The 22,378-nt window shown below is 47.3% G+C and overlaps 1 protein-coding gene across 2 annotated transcripts in view; it reads right to left on the bottom strand.

The window, feature by feature from the left end:
* The window catches only part of LOC144762250 (exportin-5-like), a 1,106,737-nt gene that overhangs the window by 230,076 nt on the left and 854,283 nt on the right, over positions 1–22,378 (bottom strand). The gene's annotated exons all lie outside the window — the stretch shown is intronic.

The raw sequence follows: 22,378 nt of genomic DNA on the forward strand, positions 1-22,378 counted from the left end.
ATTCTACTCTGCTGCCTTCCACAGTAAGCAGATAGCTTCATCAGTAGAATTAATTATTTTAGAGCCAACAATATGTAGTACAACCTCTGCCTTAAGCAGAGTATATTGTAAGCTTTCATTTAATAAAGGCATGTTCTTGGCTTCTTTCAAGAACATGTGAGATCATGCAGCAGTAGTGAATGATGTTGTTTCAGGTTTGAAATTTCCCAAGTTGCTCTTACCTTCTTGCTCCTACGTTTTTGCTTCGATGGACTAAACTGACCTAAACGTTTCAGCAACTATTCAGTTAAAACATTAAAGCATAACAGCAGGAAATGAACAAATACAAATCTCTCAGGTTCTCATGTGAATCTTCAGAATGCTCAAAACTTCCGTAACATCATTCAATATACAGGGCCAGAATATTTTGATTTAACTTGTAGATTGTTTGTGTGTTTTTTTGAGGTGAAGATGCTTGATTTTATTTTGAGAAGTTCTTTCTCTTACACACTGAATGAGAAAGTATCCTCCACTTGTCTGAGTGCAAATGGAACCACCATGGCTTTTGTACACTTAACAATGCACAGACCTTACATCCTGGCATCAGTCAAAACTATCCTGAAACATGCAAGGTAAACTTAACTGGAGTAACTGTGTTAAACTGCTAGAGAAATCATATTTTATGTTGAGATACAGAGGCTAATATCGTGCGTAACCTTTTCAATATCATTACATAAAAGACATAAGAAATCGGAGCATAACATCTGACAAACTATCACCATTTATCACAAATCATTCCACTTTCATCATTCTCCTACTTTTCTGCTGCTCACAATCAGAAAAGTACTAGGCTTGTGAGCGGTCACACCTCAAGTTGTCCTTGCTGCCAGCTGAAGACAGAAATTGAGTGAAAATGTCTTGTAAGTCAGTTTTGTTGGTGTCACAGGCGGTTACCTTGGTGATGGACATTGTGCTGAGGTGATACTTGAGAATCATTTTGTTGCAAATGAAGGTGCAGTGATAGTTAATTAGATGTTTTTTGTTTGTGTGTGTGTTTTTTTTTTAAAGGCAGGAAGTGTTCCTTTGGATTTCCTAATGGCCAGCGTAAAATTTAGTTTCAGCTGAATGCAGGCCAGATATTTTCGGAAGCTTCTGTCGCCATTAAAATTAACCGATGGAGGCATTATGAAAATATTCATTGATAAGAAAAGGAATGCGACCACTAAGGAAGAGATATTTTAGGGCCCGATTTAGATCTTGGTGGTATTAACCTAGTCTAGCGGTGGTGCCAAGTACTCAAACGAGCTGACGGTATTCTGTCCGTCGTATTTAGGTGTGGCATCAACAGACTGTGAAGCCGCCGAGTCGACAATTTTCACTGCTGGCTACCCGTACTCGGTTACGGTCAGGCCGGTGGCTTTGTGACGATTTAGATGTTCCTGTCGTGCTGGCAGTGTCCCGGTGGTGGAGTCCTGATGGAGTGAGGTCAAGGTGGTGTGGAGACAGGTAAGTACTACACACATGTTGTGAAACTGTCAATCTGTATATGTTGGTAATGTGCAATGCCCTTTTTGTTTGCATATTGCATAGCACACCAACAACATACACACACACTGTTGAATGTACACCCACAGGCACCACAAGCACAAAACCCAAAACCACCACCAAATAAATATTTCAAGTGTCATACAGGTGTGTACAGTTTGCCACGGTAAGTGGTAACATACACTTATGCATGAGACACAAAAAAGTTGCATGTAAAACAATTCACACGTCTAAAACAACGGAGTGGATTGGCGTCATGGTCAAGTTGCAGCAGCGCAGGAAGGACCTGGACAATGAGGTTCAAGAAGGAAACAGTAAAAAAGGTATGTTTTTACCAAATTTCCTTCGATTCTACGAACGCAAAGTAGGAGGTTTCCCCAACACAATTTCACCGCCAAAAAGGCACATCGTGATTAGGGAAGTGGTAATCCTGCCTGGACTACCTCTGACTCTGCGCTTTCGTCCATGGACTCGCCAACATCTAAATCAAGCGGGCGGACTGCCAAGTAGGCGGATGATGAAACAGTAAAAAAACCAACAGTGGGACCATTACCATCAATATCCAAATCAGGCCCTAAGTCTGTGAGCGATGGTGCATATGGGACACACAAAATAGGACTGCAAAAGCATCTTCACAAATGCTCAGTGTGTAGACCGCAACTCTGATTAGGCATACTAAGGGTAACTCAGTGACAAAAATTCATAGTGAAATGTAGTACTCGCTTTCTCAATACTCCAGAACTGCTCACAAGTATTTATTTTCCTTCTCATTGTGAGACGGCAATGACAAAGCAGTGAGATGGGTGAAACATTGAAGCAAGAGCAAAGAGACTAGGAGGATGAAGTATGTGATTGGCACATTAGAAGGAATAGTTTCTTATCTGTAACTCCAGTTCTCTCGTAGTGGAATTTCCATTATAGTCATAACCACTGAATAGTCTCACCGACGCAGAAGGGGTAACTCCTTAAGAAGAAGGCCTGCAGAGTTACTTAAGAAATAAACTATAGAACTAGGCTACAATGGCCCATTCTTCATCTTGTACTTAAAAAAGGGTCAGGAGAATTCCGAATATGTGACAACAGAATAAATATCTTTCACACATCCTTTTTAGGTAGAGCACAGAAATGAAGGAGAGCAGGACAGTGTAGTCACAAAGAACAAGTTACTTACCTTTGGTAACGCTTTTTCTGGTAGATACAATATCGGCCTGTGGATTCCTCACCTTGTGAATATCCCCCTGCGTCAGCAACATTCGGAAATTATTTTCGTAGCTTCGCGCCGACGTGGACTTGGACGTCATAGAGGCACGGCATCGCTCGCGACTCCGCTGACGTCACCGATGCCTATAATAGGCCCACGCCGGCGTGATGACATCAGTTCCACCCTTTTTTCCGTGCCTTCGAGGCACACGGACGGACCAATGACAGTAGACATATACACAGTATATGCAGTACAAATATCAAGGTAACACACACAGTGTGAAGCAAATGCAATAAAACATTTGAAATAAACAACTCCTTGACAATAAAATAATACATTATAGAAACTCTGGCATAGAAGAGTGGACAACGGGGAGGCGGGTGGGTCAGTGAGGAATCCACAGGCAGATATTGTATCTACCAGAAAAAGCGTTACCGAAGGTAAGTAACTTGTTCTTCTGATAGATACATCTGCTGTGTGGATTACTCACCTTGTGAATAGAGTCCCAGAGCAGTCCCCACTCCCGGAGGAGGGTTTCCACTCTTCTAGACCAGGAAATCCTGGAGAACAGAGCGAGCAAAGAGACCGTCCCTCCTCACTTCGGAATCCAAGCAGTAATGCTTCGCGAAAGTGTGGAGGGAAGACCAAGTTGCCGCCCTACAAATATCCTCTACAGGAACACCTCTAGCCAATGCAGAGGTTGACGACTTAGCTCTAGTAGAATGAGCCCTTATACCCTCTGGAGGTTCCTTACCGGCCAAAGAGTAGCAGATCTTTATACAGAGGACGATCCATCTTGATAAAGTACTTTTATGGACAGCTCTCCCTCTCTTGCAGCCAGCAAAGCCAATGAAGATCTGGTCATCCAACAGACAGTCTTTAGATCTGTCCAGATAAAAAGACACCGCCCTCTTGGGGTCCAGACGGTGTAATCTCTCCTCCTCCTTGGAAGGGTGTGGGGGAGGATAAAAGGTAGGGAGGGTAACAGATTGACCAAGGTGGAAAGGAGTCACCACCTTAGGCAGAAAAGCAGCCCTGGTCCTAAGAACCATTCGATCAGCATGAATGGTCAAGAAAGGGGGCTTGGAACTAAGAGCCTGAAGCTCACTTACCCTCCTTGCCGAGGTTATCGCAACGAGCAAGACTGTCTTAAGAGTCAAAAGCCTCATAGGACATTTGTGAAGAGGCTCAAAGGGAGCACCCATTAAAAAGGTCAATACAAGATTTAAGTCCCACAGAGGCATAATAAAAGGAGTAGGAGGGAACTTATTTGTAAGGCCCTTCAAAAACCTTAAAACTACAGGAGATTTAAAAAGAGATGGCTGGTCAGGCAAGCAGAGAAATGCCGACAGCGCTGGAAGATAGCCCTTCACTGTGGCAACAGCAAGCCCCTGTTGCGCCAGAGAAAGGGCAAACTGCAGAACATCAGACAAATGGGCTCTCAAAGGGTCTATAGATTTCTCCCCGCACCAAGTGACAAATTTTGACCACCTATAAGAATAGATGGACTTAGTGGAGTCACGCCTGGCTGACAAGATGACGTCCACCACGTCAGACGGGAGAGAAAAAGAACTCAGGTTGCCCCGTTCAATCTCCAGGCATGAAGGTGTAAGATCTGGAGGTGGGGGTGTAGAACCTGCCCCTCCATCTGGGAGAGGAGATCTGCCCTGTGAGGGAGACGGAGCGGCGGGTGAGAGGAGAGGTGGAGAAGGTCTGAGTACCACACCCTTCTTGGCCAATCCGGGGCGATCAATATAACTTGGGCCCGGTCTTGGCGAATTTTCCTCAGAACCTGAGGAATCAAAGGTATGGGAGAAAAAGCGTAAAGGAGTTGCGAGTTCCAACTCAACTGAAACGTGTCCCCCAAGGCTCCTTGCATCGGATACTGGAGACTGCAGAATAACGGGCAGTGAGCATTCTCTTGAGTGGCAAAAAGGTCCACCTGAGGAGTGCCCCACGTCCGAAAGACGTGACTAACCACCTTCGGATGAAGCCTCCACTCGTGGTCGGCAGAGAACTGCCGACTGAGACTGTCTGCACGAACGTTCTGAACTCCGGCCAGATGATTTGCCATCAGACAAATCTGATGGTCCTGAACCCAGGACCAGAGACGCAGAGCCTCTCTGCAGAGACACTGCGACCCCACTCCTCCCTGCTTGTTGATGTACCACATCGCGGTCGTGTTGTCCGTCAGGACCTGAGCCGACTGACCGCGAAGGGAAGGGAGGAAGGCCTTGAGCGCCAGACGTATCGCCCGCAATTCCAGAAGGTTGATGTGAAGCAACCTTTCCTCTGGAGACCAAAGACCCTTGACCTCCAGGTCCCCCAGATGAGCACCCCACCCGAGAGTGGGTGCATCCGTTATTACCGTGGCCACCGATGGAGGAAGTTGAAAAGGCTTTCCTTGCGACAGATTGCCTTCCACGCTCCACCAAGACAGATCTGCTGCAGCTTCTCTGGAGATCCTCACTGACATCTCCGTTGTGCTGATACCACTGCCTGCGGAGGCACCACTGGAGTGCCCTCATGTGCCAGCGTGCATGGTTGACCAACAGAATGCAAGAAGCCATCAGACCGAGCAGGAGAAGAACCTTCAGGACTGGAACGACCGCTCCATTGTAGAACAAAGGAATCATTTCCTGAATGTCGTGAATCCTTTGAGGTGGAGGGAATGCACGACAAACAGTAGTGTCCAGTACCGCACCTATGAACAGGTTGCGCTGGGAGGGCACCAGGTGAAACTTGGGTACATTTATCGAAAAACCCAACTTGTGCAACAACTGAGTTGTCTCTTGCAGATGATGGAGCACCTTCTCCGGCGACTCCGCTTTGATCAACCAGTCGTCCAGATACGGGAATACAGGTATCCCGGACCTCCTGAGATGTGCTGCCACCACTGCCATCACCTTGGTGAAGACTCGAGGCGCAGTAGTAAGACCAAACGGAAGGACCGCAAACTGGTAGTGTTGCGACCCAACCGTAAAACGGAGATACTTTCTGTGCGACTTCAAGATGGGAATATGAAAATACGCATCCTGCAAGTCGATCGACACCATCCAGTCTTCTTCCAGCAGCGCTTGAAGAACCTGTGCAAGAGTGAGCATCTTGAACTTTTCCTGTTTCAGGTAAAGGTTCAAGATCCTGAGATCCAGAATTGGCCGAAGCCTGCCATCCTTTTTGGGGATCAGGAAATACCAGGAGTAGCATCCCTGACCCCTTTCCTGCTCTGGAACCACCTCTATCGCACCTTTTCGAAACAGTGCCAGGACTTCTTCCTGCAGGAGAAGCAGGTGGTCCTCCGAACAATAACCCTGGCAAGGAGGGTAATTTGGGGGAACTCCCGAAAGGGAGGAGCATACCCATTCTCTACAAGATTGAGAACCCAAAGATCCGATGTAATCAATTCCCAATTTTGTAGGAAATGGGCAAGCTGGCCCCCCACTGGGCCCACATGATCTGGAATGGCGGATCTAGGGCTGCTTTGCTGCGTTGGCAGGGGGTTGGGAAGGGGAAGAGGAGGAGATTTGACAACCTCGAGAACGGCCTCTCTGCTTGCCCCTATAAGATCTGTACAGCGTGTTCTTCTGCTGCTGTGGTTGTTGTTGTGTAGATTTGTAGGATCGAAATGAAGATCTACTAAATCCTCTAGTACGCCTTCCAAAAGTACCCCTGGTCTGAAGGCCCAACGACTTAGCAGTCGCCCTGCTGTCTTTAAAACGTTCTAAAGCAGCATCTGCCTTCTTCCCAAACAAACCAGATCCGTCGAATGGTAAATCCAACAATGCAGACTGGACATCAGTTGAAAATTCAGAAGATTTCAGCCATGCAGCTCTCCTCGTAGCAACAGAAGAGCCCATAATTCTCGCCACAGAATCTGCAGTGTCTAAACCACTTTGTATCACCTGCCTTGCTGCAGCCTGAGTGTCCGAGATAACCTCCTGGAAGTCTTTTCTATCATCTTCCGGTATCTTTGGCACTAACTGCTTAACAGTGTCCATTAGTGCGTGAATGTAACGACCCATCAAACAGGTCGCGTTTGTGGACTTTAATGCCATGCTGGCAGAAGAGAAAATCTTTTTAGCAGCCTGATCCTGCTTTCTCGATTCCTTTTCAGCTGGAACTTGAGGAAAAGCTTTAGTTGAACGTTTGGAACATGCAGCTTGTACCACCAAACTCTCAGGAAGAGGGTGAGTGGATAAAAATTCAGGATCATCTGGAGCAGTCCTGTACCTTCTGGCAACAGCTCTAGACACAGCTGGAGTTGACAACGGTTTCTTCCAAACCTCTAAAATAGGATCTCTAAGAGCATCATTAAAGGGCAGCAATGGTTCAGTCACCGAAGAGGGAGAGTGAAGAACCTCTGTGAGTAGATTTGATTTGAACTCAGCAGTAGGTAAAGCGATGTTCAACAAATTTGCTTCTTTTTTAATTACAACGTGGTAAGGAGCCACATCTTTTGAGGGTTCGTCTGTCACCGAAACCAAATCCCACTCAGGGGACAGTTCAAGACCACTGGCCACCGAAAGATCCTCATAAGGGTCCTCAGGATCCTGTAGTTCACCCTCCTCCAAATACTCCTCACGATAGCTCTCTTCCTCCATCAGTCTCTGGGCTTCACGCCTCGACCTGTGCTTCACTTTCGAAGCCGTCAGATCCACTGTCGACTCCGCCGGAGCCGGCGCCGAGCCCGACACCATATGAGGAAGACTTCCACGACGCCGTTCGGGATTTGGCATCAGAGATGATGGAACCGGCGTCGAAGGATTCGGTGTCGTCGACTTCGGCGTCGATGGCTTCGGAGTCGAAGGCCTCGCCGGTGTCGGAAGATGCCAATGCGGCGTCAGAGCCGGCATAAAGGGCGCAGGGGCATAGGATTGGGGGATACCCAGACCAAATGCCATCAGACCCGTGGGACCAACAGGCATCCCAGAGGGGTACATAGCCCTGGAGTAGATACCATACATCGCATTTAGAAAATGCGTCGGATCCTGACCTGGAGCCGGGAAGGCTGGGTACGAACCCCCAGGTGGTTCTTGAGGGTGCGGAGTCGATACGACGTCAACCTCCTCTTCAGGCTGGTGCACCGGAGTCGACAGACCTTTGGGCAACGGAGCCTCTCCCTCTCCAACTATCTCCTCCTCACCTTCATCCTCCCGATCCGGAGAATGGGATGGATTCGCTGTCTGCTTCGGCGAACCAGGCGAATCCGCATGCGAAGCCGCTCCTCTGGCGTCATGTTCTTCCGAAGCTGAAGACACCACTTCTTTTTCTACCAGCTTCACCTGCGACTTCGGCTTAGAACCCGAGTCCTTCTTTGAACGATGTCGGGATTCATGAGATCTTTTTCTATGCTTCTTTTTCGAAGAACTCGAAGCATGGGCTGAGGATGAATCCGAACGCGACTTCGAGTGAGATCTTGACCTCGAGCGTCGAGTCCGCGATCTCGATTTCATTTTGTCCTTACTCCCTCTTTAAGCTTTGCAACAATAAGTTTAGCTTCTCTTTCCCGGAGGGCCTTAGGAGTCATCTTCTTGCAGGAACGGCAGTCTTCGACGTCGTGGTCGGAGCTAAGACACCACAAACAGCATTCATGTGGATCCGTAATGGACATAGTCTTGCCGCATTCTCCACAGGCTTTGAAACCCGTCTTCTTCGAAGACATCTTGAAAGAGGAGATAAAGGAACACTAACAATGCAAAGTAACAAAGTTACAGTCAAAGCTACGGACGATCCCTAGAAAACCGTTAGCGTCGAAGACGCGGAAAAAAGGGAACTGATGTCATCACGCCGGCGTGGGCCTATTATAGGCGTCGGTGACGTCAGCGGAGTCGCGAGCGATGCCGTGCCTCTATGACGTCCAAGTCCACGTCGGCGCGAAGCTATGAAAAGAATTTCCGAATGTTGCTGACGCAGGGGGATATTCACATGGTGAGGAATCCACACGGCAGATGTATCTATCAGAAGGAGGTAATTACATGGGTTAACATTTATAGAGATTGTGCCTTTGAGGACCCTGGGAGCACCAGTATCCCATTAAGTAGGTGGCAGTTGCTTCAGTTCTTTTTGAGGCAATGCGTGATATATATGTTCCCTGGTTACTTCTGTCCACTCCACCGGGGAGGGTTGCTTAAGACTATAATGTTGATTTCCCTATGAGAGGACTGGAGTTAAATGTAAGAAACTATCCCTTTTCTCGCATGTGATTTCCATTTAAAGTCATAAGCAATGAATAGAGAAGCTGCTCACCCCTACTTGAAGCCTTGAAGACAACAGGGTAAACTAAGGCAGAATGAATTTTAAGCAAATAGATTTCTGAGAGAAGGCCTGTCCTACTTCAGTGTCCACTCTAGCATCACAGCCCAGGCAGTAATGCTTAGAAAACTTATGGACAGATCTCCATGTGGCTGCCTTGCACTATCTGGAAAAGGGATATTCATTAATAAAGCCGCTGTAGCCGCTTTACCTTTAGTAGAGTGTTGTAGGAAGGTAGGATCCTTCTTGCATGGCTAGCCCCACCTTTTGCCTGGTGTCAGTGTGTTTTTTGACTAGTCTGATCGGGATGCTTCTAATCAGTCACTGAGCCTCCTCCCAACACTTGATCTTTCACTCCTGCAGGCAGAGTGCTTTGTTATAAGTGTGAGGATGCCCCTGCATGAGCAGGACACGCCTACAAACGATTCTCTAGTCTTTGTTAGTGCGGGCAGTCATTTTTAGGACTCGCGCCCTGCGTTGCACGGCGCAGCAGTGCTCGTGCAGGCAAGAGCCTTTTTGTGCAGGGTTCCAAATCGGACCTTGGAATCGCACACGCTCGTGGGATTCCTTTCTGTCCACGGTATTGGAGCTTACGGTCGTCTTTTTTAGAAAGACGACACGCAATAGGCCATGGGCGGTCGTGTTGCTCCGCCCATGGCCTGTTGGTGTCTGTTACCCGCACGCCAACATCTGTTTTCAATTATCGTGCCCAGATACGGGCGCGATAATTGAAAACAGATCGCTTGCTGTGGCACGCGTGCACCACTTGCGGGATTGTTATTCTTTTGAAGCATGCATGCGGGAAGGGGCGGGGGCAACTATGGGAATGTAGAGCTTATGTCCAACTCCGTATCTCACTGCTCCAATGAATTATCTTTGCAGGATCCGCGAAAACTGCCCAATATGCCGGTCCTGCTTATGAAATACAGGTTGTCAGTCTGTGTGTCCGGTGATCAGCATGGAGGCCTGAGTATATTTATTTAGCATGAGCCTGTTGACTGGCTGTGCAGGTGAAACGCAGGACGCTGTTAGCAGTTGCATCTGGAGTCGGCCCAGTTATAGGTGCTTAATGTAAGCTTTTGTTCGGAGACTAGAATAGATCGCCGCCAAAAGTAACCTTGACTTACCTTCGAAGAGCAGCAAGACAAAGCAGTGGTACATGCAAACCCAAGAAAAGGCGGGCCGTCTTCAGATAATAGTTTCACAAAATTCAAGAAAGGTGGACAGGGGAATGTAAAGGCCACTGTTCAGAAGGAGACATTGAGGGTGTGCAAATCATGTGTTCGCGTTATATTCGTTCATGTGTTAATAACTGGGGGTGACAGATGTTTATCCTCTGGTCTACACAGTTACCATCATCATGAAAAGTAACAGACTGGCCTACCAATAACGATCATATCCTAGCTGGTAAAAATTGCACCGTAAGTGCGAAATATGATAGTGGTACTTGGAGGTCTGGAGCATAAGCTGTCTCACATTACCTAAAGACGGAGGCACGTGGAAGATGATCCACGCAAAAATAGTGGTGCAGAATATACGTATAGGTCACCATCCGAGTAGATCTCAGAACACTTTCGGTAGTTAGGAATTTCCGGTATCGAGTAGCAGTGTGTCACTGTCAAAATGGCCTCAGAATGCCAAGCAGCAATAGGGCTATGAAGCACTGGCTTGCGTAGCCCTTTCTCCCTCGCAGAAATTTAACATCTTAAACAAGAGTTATGCACCCCGGCCTCACTCTTTCCTGCATTTGGACTACTTCACTTTCGCCGCCCAAGTGTAGAACCCCGTTGGCCCAACAGTGAGCAAGTCCCATCCTGCCTCGCACGAGCCTCCCCACTGCAGACACCAGAGCAAACAAAAGGCTCATTTTTGTTTCAGCACCCCGACCTATGACCTCTCTCTCCCCTCATTCCAGAGCCCCGTTTCTCCGCCATGCTGCATTGGGGGTGGGGTATAACTCACCCAGTCCCCACCTCCTTCCTTCTGCTGGCCCTTCATGGACGCTAGCAGTGGCCTAGAATTCACCCCCTGCAATGCTACGACGGAGACAGTGCCAGACCAATACACCCCAAACATGTTCACTTAGTGCCCGTGTGCCGCGCCTCACCTTGATGATCCTGCAGGGCAGCCCTGCCATCTTGTCTGAATACAGAACTCCAGCTCTGACTCTCTGCGCTGACGCGCATAAGTGGAAGCTCAGCTTTGCCACTTCTGCTGAACGTCATCACTGACACCCATTGGTCGTGATCTGGTGGGAAATGGAGTTCTGGGCAGTCTGCTATAAATCATAAACAAAGGGAGACCTTCACCGGGTATCGGTAAAGAAAGTGTGTCACTACGAGAAACAATTTACAGTTTAGGCTGAGCAGAAGTATTACGAGTACATAAGCATTAACATGTGGCTGTTAAGTCTGACTCCAAAATGGCCGCCACAGTTGATGTTCTACAACACATAGAACTCCACGGTTTCCTCGCATTGTGCAAGAGACTGTGAGAAGGCAAAAGCGCTTGTTTAGTAATTTTGCTGGACTGTGAGTGTATGTATGTGTTAAATTACCATCCATGCACAAATATATTTATAAAATTCCCTTCCCATCCCAGATATTTTTATGCTACCCTGTATACCACAGCCGGTGAATGCGAAACAGCTGAGCTGCCTTGTCTAATATTTGTTATTGTATTTAATGAAAAAATGGAATGTTAAAATTTAAAAGCAGAAAGTGTGGACATTTAAAAACAAGCATTTGCAATGCAATAGGTCTCGAATTATCAAAGTTTGAGCTATATAGTGACCTTTCAGGGTCTGACTGCAAGCTAGTGCTGAGCCAATTTAGTGCAGTGGAAAGTAGTACAATAGGTTTCCTGTCGCAAGGAGGTGCGACAAACATTTCCCAGACAGAACTTAGTGTATTGGGGTGGGGACGCTTGCCTCTGCCACTAGACTGCTTTAAAGGGCACATTTGGTGACAACCTTGCATACTCCAGTTTGTGCCGGTCAGGGAGCACTTGGCTCCAGCTCTGGCGCAAAACTGGACAAAGGACATGGAAATATTCTCCCCTCTGTCTAACCCCTCCTCTGGCACGGACCCCAGAGTTGTCCTAACCCCCTTAAGGGCTTACCTGTGGGTGGATCCTCAGATGTGTTGTGGGACAAGACTCAAGCTTAAAACCACGTCACTCTTCGACCCTCTGGGCACTTGGGATTCGCCTGGAACGAGACTGCACCAAAGAAGACTGCTGCTGCTCCTAGTCTTGCTGTTCTGCAAGTCTTCGTCTGTGGTTCTTCCAGGATCTTCTCCAGATCTGTGGGCATAAAGGACTCCCAAAGTAATTTCCATTGGTGTGAAGCAGTCACTTTCCTGCATCTACAGGCACTGCAAAAAAGCGGACTGGTCAGCGGCTCCCAACGTCCCATGGAATTCGAAGGGTTCAGCGTCAGAGGTGGTACTTCTGACCTGCAGTCTCTGCAATTTCGAGGCCAGTATCCCTCATCAGATCTGGTGGGACCGAACCCCTATGCACTGCGTTGACTTGCCAAGGCTTGTTGGCTCTGCACTCAGAGATCTCGGGCTATTGCATAGCAGATCGTAATGCAGAGGGTGATCCGTTGAGAGATTATTCGCTTCTAAACGGCCTTTCCTTTCTATGCCTTTGCAAACCCAACAAAGAGTTGTTTGCCCACCCAGAATTCTTTGGAATGATCAGTGTAGGATAATAATGCTATTGTTTGGATACAAGTGGTGGAGTCTTTTCTCTTCATTAGACAGACTGGGGGGGGAGAGGGGAGGGGGGGGGGGAAGGTAGGCACTGTGATGTTGCCCGACATGAAAATGTGTGACTATCTTTGGTAAAGAAGGATGACCGAGTTCTAAGAATCCGCTTATCTGGGAAGAATAAAGTGTAGGGAGAATTAACTGAGAAGCCCCTGCAGTACACCAACTTTCCTGGCAAGTGTTACTGCCACAAGGAAAACTGTTTTGAGAGCGAGGAGCTGTACAGGGCAACTGTGCATCATATCAAAAGGGTAACCCAGAAGGACAGTAAGTGCAAAATTCATGTCTCAATAGGGCATAATGAAGGGCACGGGAGGAAACCTATGTTGCAAATCTTTAAGTAATATAGTCACAACAGATGAAAAAGAGGGAAGGTTGGTCTGGAACACAGAAATGACGGACAGATATCCCTGGACTGTGCCCAAAGCAAAGCTTTGCTGGGCCAGGGATACAGCAAACATGGGAACTTCAGACATGGGTCCAGAGGATCAACCGATTTAGACATGCACCAAGCCACAAACTTGTCCCATCGGCACTTGTAAATAGTTTTAGTGGTGGAACGCCTGGCTGCCAGAATGGCATCACACACTCATGAGGGAGTTTAAACACCCCATCGCTACTCAATCTCCATTCATGGAGGTGGAGAGTGAACAGGTTTTGGGTGCAATACCCTGCAATGTTGCTGTGACAGAAGATCCTCATGAATGGGCAGCATGACTGGAGGACAGATGCTCATGGTCAGGGGTTGGGGATACCATACTCTTCTTGCCTATCCGGCGCCACTAGGATGACCTGGGGCAAGTTGTTCTTGATCTTTTTTTAGAACTCTTGTCAGAAGTAGTATCGTCGAGAAGGCATACAGGAGTCCTAAGCTCCATTCGAGACGAAATGCAGCTCTGACCAGGAGCTGCCTTGGCAACTCCAGAGCATAGAAGTGCTGACACTGTGTTTTCGGCGCTGTCAAATAGATCTAACTAAGGCTCTCCCCAATCTTGGAAGAGACCTTGCACCACCCCAGAACAGAGACACCATTTGTGATCTGCTAGGCATCGACAGTTTCTTTGGTGTTCAAAGAGCCTGCCAGGCGTCGACACCAACAAAAATGTTTTGACGTTAAAGCCTCATCCAGTGATACAGAGCTTATTGACATAGCATCCACAAGTCCACCCCGCCATGCTTGTTGAAATACTACATGGCAGTGTTGTCTGTGATTACCTGAACGAGCCTTCCCTTGATGGAAGGAAGAATGGAACCCCTAACCTCAGTAGATATGCTGCAACCACCATCATCACCTTGATGAACACCCAAAGGGCCCTGTTATGGCCAAAAGGGACCACAGTGAACTGATAACACTCATGACCCACCATAAATCGAAGGTAACACCTGTGGGCAGGCAGGACAGGAATGTGGAAATAGGTGTCCTGAAAGTCCAACACTACCATTCAGACTCCAGGGTTTAGGGCAGATAAGACCTGAGCCAGGGTGAGTATTTTGGATTTTTCCCCCACTATGTAATTGAGAGGGTGCATATCTAAGATAGGATGGGGACTCCCAATCTTCTTTGGCACAAGAAAGTAGACGGAATAACAACCACAACCTACTTCTGATGCTGGCACCCTCTTGATGACTCATTTGGCCAGAAGGGACAGTACTTCCTGCCGCAAGAGTTCAATGTGGTCTTCTGTCAGCAGATTGGGGGACCGAGGAAGTGGTGTGGGAGTCTGTTGGAAGGTAATGGACAATCTGTGGCACTCATTGGTCTGAAGTGATCTCCTTGGGGTATTGGGCAGATGGTGCCAAATGATGCCACCAACCGGATGCCAATGCTGGATCAAGGGCATCGTAAAGAGGTTTTGACTGTGCGGCTGTCTGTGATGGGGGAGCAGGGGGGCGGATGAGCTGATTAGGCAGACCACTGGGTTCCACTAGGCTAGTGGGAGCCTGTGGCCACGAAATGACTGTGCCAGCTCGTTGTTTGCCTTGCCGCCAAAGAGGCAAGTCCCACTGAAGGGCATGTCCACAAAGAATGCCTGGACATCCCCTGAAAAGCCAGTATTCTCAAACCAAGTTTGACAGAGTGCCAGTAAAGAAGCATTGGCTTTGCCCAGTGAGTAGGTAGTATCCAACCTGCACCTTAACGTGAACTTTGCTGCATCTCTTTCATCCAGAAGAACTTGGGAGAGTATGGCCTGGGCCTCATTTGAACAATAGGCAGCACTGGTGCAACCGTGTCCCACACTATATGGAAATAACAGCCCAATAAGTATACAATGTTCCCAGACCACAGTGCCAGGCTGGAGGAACAGAAAGGTAAATGTTACTTACCCAGTAAGCATCTGTTCATGGCATGTGGTGCTGTAATTCACATGCTTAGCTTAATCCCACAATTTAGTGTTGAGCTTGGATGTGTGCAAGTTGTTTTTCTTCATATAGGTATAGTGACTCCCCCTCTTGCTGGTAATGCGCATGTCCAACAACTCCATTGTTAGATTGTTTTTCCGCAAGGCGGGTGAGGATGAAATGTGTAGTATAGTGAGATGCCCATGCTAAAGGAATCTACGATAAGCTATAAACGTAACTGCAACAAACACAGGTGTCTGGGGAGGAGGTTGTGTGCATGTGAATCTACGGCATTACCTTCCACAAACAGATGCTTACTGGGTGAGTAATAGTTTCTGTGCGAGGTATGTTTGGCTATAGATACACATGCTAAGCATACAACTTAAAGCAGTCCACCTCTATAAGCAGAGGCAAACCTGTGGGGGTTACAGTTGTTTGAAATGGTGTACAGAGACCTGCTTGGTCCAAACTGGCTTGTTGATGGGCCAGCACATTTACACAGTAACGTTTTGTAAATGTATGCAGTGTAGAATATGTAGCTGCTTTACATATGTCCGCGATAGGTATATTTTCTAGGAAGGCTATTGAAGCTCCTTTTATTTTACGAGTGGAGTGAGCTGTAGGAGGGACAGCTAAAGTTATGTTTGCCTAGCATCTTTGGATGCATTTGACAATCCAACATGCAATGTCAGATTTAGAAATGGCCTTCCCATTGTGTCATTTCTAAAAGGCAACAAAGAGTTGTGTTTTTCTAAATGACTTGGTACTATCAATAAAATAAATGAGGGCTTTTTGTACATCTAAGGTGTAGAGCCCTTTCTGCCACTGAGTCACGGTGGAACAAATTAGATAGCAATTTCGATAAACAGAATAAGGGGGAATTGAGACAACACTTTAAGAAGAAATTTACGATTGGTACGCAGTACCACCCCATCTATTTAGTTGGAAGAAGGGTTCTTTTAAAGTTAACGGCTGAAGCTCACTAACACGCCAGAGTTCAGAGATAGCAACTAGGAATGCTACCTTTAAGGAAAAAAACTGGAGGGGGCAGGAGCAGAGGGAACTCAAATGGAGGGTTTATTCATATTGTTAATACAATTGTAATATGGAGAGTCCAAGTGAGAGCTGGTGGCACCCTAGGAGGAAACACTCTTTTGAGACCTTCCAGGAAGGCTTTAATGACTGGAATCTTGAATTGGGAAGTGTGTCGTCTGTTTTGAATATATATGGCTACTGACACTAGGTGTAGCCTTATAGATGAATAAGCAAGACCGCAGGTATGTAAATGTGATAAATAACAGATAACATCATCTTGAATGTTGGCTCCTAAAGGATCAATGGGTTTGGAATGACAATAGTGAACAAATCTTCTCCAGTTTGCAGCATAACAGGTAGGAGTAGTGGGCCTGCGCGCTCCTTTGAGAATGTCCACACAAGGTTGCAGTGTATTTAAATAACTAAACTCTAGGTCATCAGGAGCCAGATTGCAAGGTTGAGAGACCTGGCGTCTGATTTCTCCATGCGTGGAAAGGTCCTGCCTGATCAGCATTACCCCTTGGGGAACTACTTATAGTTCTAGGAGTGTAGTGAACCATGGTTGTCGCGCCTACATGGAAGCCAATAGGATGAGGGTGAGAGATGTCTGACACAGTTTGTGAACTACAAACGGAAGCAGTTAGAGAGTTGGAAAAGCGTAAGCAAATAACCTGGACCAACTCACCCATAGTGCGTTGCCCCTGGACTGTGGGAACCTGGAGGCGAAGTTTGGGCATTTGGCGTTTTCTGCTGTGGCGAAAAAGTCCATGTCTGGGTGACCCCAACGCCGGTATGAGAAGGAGTTGCTGGTGGAGCTCCCTCTCGTAGACTTGTTGGCGTCTCCTCCTGAGTAGATCTGCAAAGTTGTTATCCACTCCCAGGAGGTATTCCGCTAACAGGTGAATGATGTATCAGAGAGCCCACCTCCAGATGGTTTGGCTAGATGAGAGAGATGAGGAGACCTGGTGCCCTCTGCTTTTGCAGATGATACATGGCAGTCATGTTGTCTGTTTTCATCAGGACTACTTTGCCAATCAAGTGGGGGAAGGAGGGTTTTGAGCACTAGACGAACAGTTAGCAACTCCAGGTGATCAATATGGAGATGTCTTTGGCCGAGTGTCCAGGGTCCTTGGACAGTCTTATTCTGAGTGCGCTCCCCAACTCGTGAGGGAGGATTCTGTTATGGTTCACTGTGAAATTGGGTCTATGAAAAGCCGTCCATGTAGGAGATTTAAGGTGTTCCATCACTGCAGAGAGTGACAAGTTTGACGGATGACCAACACTAGATCTTCCCATTGACCCACTGCTTGAGTCCATTGGTGAGCTAAGCACTCTTGAAGCGGACGCATGTTGTGTCTGACACGAGGTGCTATGGATGAAGCCATCATACCAAGGAGACGCATAACTCTCCTCACTGTTACCTGCTGATAAGGCTGGAACTGGGGAATGTGCGCTTGGAAGGAATGAATCCAGGCAGGATGGGGGTAAGCTATCCCCAGTTGTAAGTTGAGGACGGCACCCAGGTAGGGTTGTATTTGAAGGGTTGAAGGGGTTGGAGGTGGAATCTGAGTCCACTGCTGGTAAAAACCTAGTTGATGAAGGAGGATTATGATGGCCTTAGAAGCACTTTATGAAGAGCTAATCATCTATATATGGGAAAATGTGTAGGTTTTGCCTGCGCAGGTGGGCAGCTACTACTGCAAGACATTTGGTGAAAACCCTGGAGGTGGTTGGGACCCCGAACGGGAGCACTTTGAATTGGAAGTGCTGCCCGTCCATTATGAACCTAAGATATCGGCGATGCGCCGGGTGAATATGAATGGAGAAATAGGTATCCTTCATGTCGAGTGGAGCCATGAAGTAACAGAATTACATCTGGAAGAGTGACCATGGGAAAGTGCTCTGAGTGAATATATTCATTTAGGCCTCTAATGACCAAGATTGTTCTTAAGGACCCTTCCTTTTTGGAGCTAAGGAGGTAGAGTGAATAGATTCCGGTTTCTTGCTGGTGTATTGGCACTGGCTCTATGGCCCCTTTTTGTGAGGAGTGCTTGAACTTCCTACCTGAGCAACTGTTGATGTTCTGATGAAAGTTTCTCTTTGCGAGCGGGAAATGTTTGAACGTGTGGAAGTGAGCTTCAGACAATAACCATGTTGAATAAAATCCACCACCCACTGGTCGGAGGTGATGTTCCGCCAGGCGGGAAAGAACCCTAGCAGTAGACCCCGGCAGGGGTTTTCCCAGGTTAGGATTGCAAGGAGGGTTCGGTGATGGTGTCTGAGGGGTTGGTGAAACAGCCCTTTCCTCTACCCTTGGAATTATTGCCCTTTCAGGAGCCCTTATATCCCCTGCGCGGGGATATCTGTACCTGGGACTGAGGATACAGGTAAGCAATTGAGGTCTCAGGGGAGGTGGTCTTGAATCCTCCATGATCATGAGGAGCAGTGAAGGGAGCCATGTTGCGATTGTGTTTTCAACGCCCCCATGGCCTTGGCTGCCTCATTATCCTTCTTTATCTTTTCCAGGAGGAAGTTGACCTGGGGATCAAAAACATGTTCCCCGTTTAAGGGATCAGCCTAAAGGTTTTGCTGAACCCAAGATTTAAAACCTGACGCTTGAAGCCAGGCATGGCTCCGAAGGAGGTTACTAGAATTTATGCCTCTAGCTGAAGTGTCAGCCTCACCAAGAGCACAGCGAACTGTGGTTTGGTAATAAGCTCTCCCTTGGAAGCAATCTGTTATGCCTGCTTTTTTTGCTCCTCTGGGACATGTTGGAGGATATCTTCCATCTCGTCCTATTGGGTCCTGCCATAACAGTATAGGAGGCCAAAGGAGTTAGCAATCCTCCATTGGTTGGGGGACTGGGCAGCCACCCTCGTACCATCTTTTTGCTTTCTTTATCTGGTTGGGGTGCCTCACAGGATGTTGAGAGTTAGTCCTGTGGCAGCTACCAATGAGTATGGTGGGAGCTGCATTTTTTTGTATGTGGGGGTCACTGGGTAAAGCTTTATATTTTTTGTCAACTCTGGGTGTGATGATTCGCGACCAGACAGTGCTGTTGAATCGATCAGACGTGTGGCGTTGCGTGTATTTAAGCATTAGCAGATATTGTGCCGAACGTAGGCTAGAGGAGAGGTTTGCATCCTCAAAAGGCTCGGTATATAGTTGAACCTTGTGGAAGGTAGCAGCTGTGCCTATCATGTCATGGTAGGTGGTAGTGTTGCCTGAAGGAAGGGGTTTAGCGAGATACAGAGCTGGGTCTGTATTGGCAGGTTGCTCTACATCGTTTGAATCCCATGAGTCATCTTGTGATGGGATGGAAAACTCACCTCCCTCTACACCCACCCAAATAGTAAAGAATGGAACCCTATGGAAAGTATGGTGTGTGTTCTATAGGTGAAGAAAGCGGTGAAGGTAGTGTGGTGCATAGCAGGTGTTTGTGGTGCGGTGGGCTTGTAGCCTTGTCCTCCTTTTTTCTATGCTTGGTGGTATTAGAACTTCCAAAGCTTTCTCAAATGACAACTGTCTCTTGTTTAGCTCTGCCCTTGAGTGAGGAGGTCTTGTAAAGATACAACCAGTGATTGGCTGTATAATGAAATGCTTTTGTCTTGGGTCTATCTTCTCTTTCAACCGTTGAAACATTGGTTCCACAGGCTTGACACTATGTGCATATTTGTAGAAGGTGAGTGATTTGGGCTCCAACATCAACGTCTTTGACGCTGAGGGTTTCAGGTCAAAATCTGGGATTTTCAGTGCCGAGGTGGAGCAGTGATTCAATGCTGAAAGTTTCAGCTCTGAAGGTCCTCCTACGGAAGAGTCAGTTGGAAGCATGTGGCCTGTGCTGTTTCGGCACAGAGGCCGGATGTGTCTGAAGCAGCCAGTCAGTGACGACCAGTCTTTGGCCAATCAGGGGGAGGTAGGCGACCGCTTCTGGAGGTCTGCTGGGTCAGGGTGAAGCTGGAGGGGGCAAAGTACTCACAGGCCATCCTGGAGTGAGATCCTGCATTTCCATTTCAGAACTGGAGCTGTCTTTGGGAGAGAATTTGCCCTCATCAGCGGCCGACTGTGTCTCTTCCGAGAATTACGGTTGCACATCGTCTTCTTTGACTGAAGTGACCTACAGGCCTCACAGGTAGCGTCCTCGTGTTCAAGGGAGAGGCACATGCAACACACCTGATGGAGATCAGTGTGTGGGTACTTGGCATGGCAGAGAGGACAGAAGTGGAAGGTTCTCCGTTCCATCATCAGGTGGACATGATGTGTAAGGAATGTCAAAGGTGAAGTCCACCTCAAAATCCCAAAGGGGCGGCAGTCAAGCCGCTCCGAAGATGTTTATGAACTGACTAGGTAGACGGAGAACAGTGGTGATCGAAAAAAATACCAACTTAAGGACCACTATTGTGAAATAAGCCCATCCCTAAGTAGCAGCTGTGAGAGGAGTGAGGAGTCCAGTGTCTGGTGAGGTGTTCAGAGCACTGGCACCAGCCAGATCCTCGTACCAGTTTTTATTGGCCATGGACTCTGCTAGGGTTTGTGTAGGTCCTGGGAGCCTCAGATCCCCTACATTCATTCCTTTCTATTAGTCCTTCAGGTCAGTAGGACTCCATTTAAAATCAGGCCATGTGGGCCTGACCAGAGCCAGAAGTGATGCCGTGCGGGTCTGGCTCCGCATTGAGTCGGGAATCATAATGGCTTTGACACCGCTGATGGGCGCCGACTAATGGTCCACAGCCTGGAGGATGCGACAATATTGATGACAAGCTCCACAAGACTTCAACACAGTGGGTTTCTTTGGAAACATCTTCAAAAATGAAAGGAAGAGGCACACTATTTGTCAACAAAATGATCAAAAGAATCCAGTAAAAACGGGATTAAGGGGAGCTTATCTGGATCCGTGCTGATGGCACGGAAAATAATGAACTGAGGTCAGCGCGCTGGGGTGGCACCTATGCACTAGGCGCACATCACTTCCGACCCGGATGACGCCAATGACTCTGCTTACCGGCGTGCAAGGGGATTGCTAAAAGAATTCCGGATCCAGTTGGATGCCTGGAAAATAATTAAAGGAAAGGAACCTGTGGCTAGAAGTCTCGTTCAGATATATTACGTTACTACCCATTTTCTATGTTCAAATTCACTTAAACCATAGGGAAAATATTGCCAAATTGGTCTAACGTCTATTCGCATATAACACAAACATGAAAAATTATCCACATTGTTGGAAGTAGTAAGGCAGAGTTCGAGTAAAGCCCCTATGTGCACAAACACAAAGATGGCATACTCCCCAGACGTACCGCTCAGGATTCTGCTGGGCTTAGCAAAGCTGGGCAGGAGAGCAGATGCATGGTCACACACAGGTAAATAGACTAAGAGATCTGGTGGGTGAGGAGGGACTATACACATTTCACTCAAATGGATTCCAGCTATATCAGTGGAGCAGTTCCTGGCACCCAGCGTGTTGGTGGCTGTATTCAAACACCATGGAACACTAAGCATGAGCTGCTAAAGCTGAATGCAGTTTAGTCTGCCATGCTTCTGTTGGGAAACCATTAAGTTGGGTAACAATAAACATCTGGTATTCAATGCCAAGATACCCTTTGTGGTGCACGTGGGTTTTACAAATACACGTTATGTCATGCATGTTATATAAATAGTAGAAAGTGGCAACATAATTATATTAGGCACCGCTGGACATGGCCAAGGTAGACTAAATGACCTTATAGGTATAGGTGATATGGCCAGAGGACATTGAAAATTACTTGACAGATGACATTGGCAAAAAGTACCGGAGTACCTGACAGCGTTTTTCAGGAATTTAAGATTTAAACTCCTACAATATATCTTACACCACCTATATGACACTTTGCAGGCTTCATGAAATATTTTCTGCATCATAAGGGGCATGTCTGAAGTTCTCAACTGTAAAGAATGACCACCTACACAAGTGAGAACGATGCCCAACTATAAAAATACCTATAGAGTAAGCTGTACTAACAGAAAATATTGTAAGGAGTCAAGGTGGTCTGAAACCCCAAAATGAATATGCTGCATCTATTAGAGAGGTCCAACAGATGTAAGATAGCATGCCGATTTGCTGCCTCGGGCCTTCTACCAGCCAAAAGACAGTGGTCAATGTTATCGAAAAATGAAAGCCCACCATTAAAGCAATAAAGTTCAAAATGCAAAGAGCTTTCTAAATTGGCGAGGACCAACAAATCAACTTTCAGAGATAGAGCGAGGCGCTCATTATGAG

This window comes from Lissotriton helveticus, chromosome 6 (genome assembly GCF_964261635.1).
Source record: "Lissotriton helveticus chromosome 6, aLisHel1.1, whole genome shotgun sequence".
Classification (NCBI taxonomy): Eukaryota; Metazoa; Chordata; class Amphibia; order Caudata; family Salamandridae; genus Lissotriton; species Lissotriton helveticus.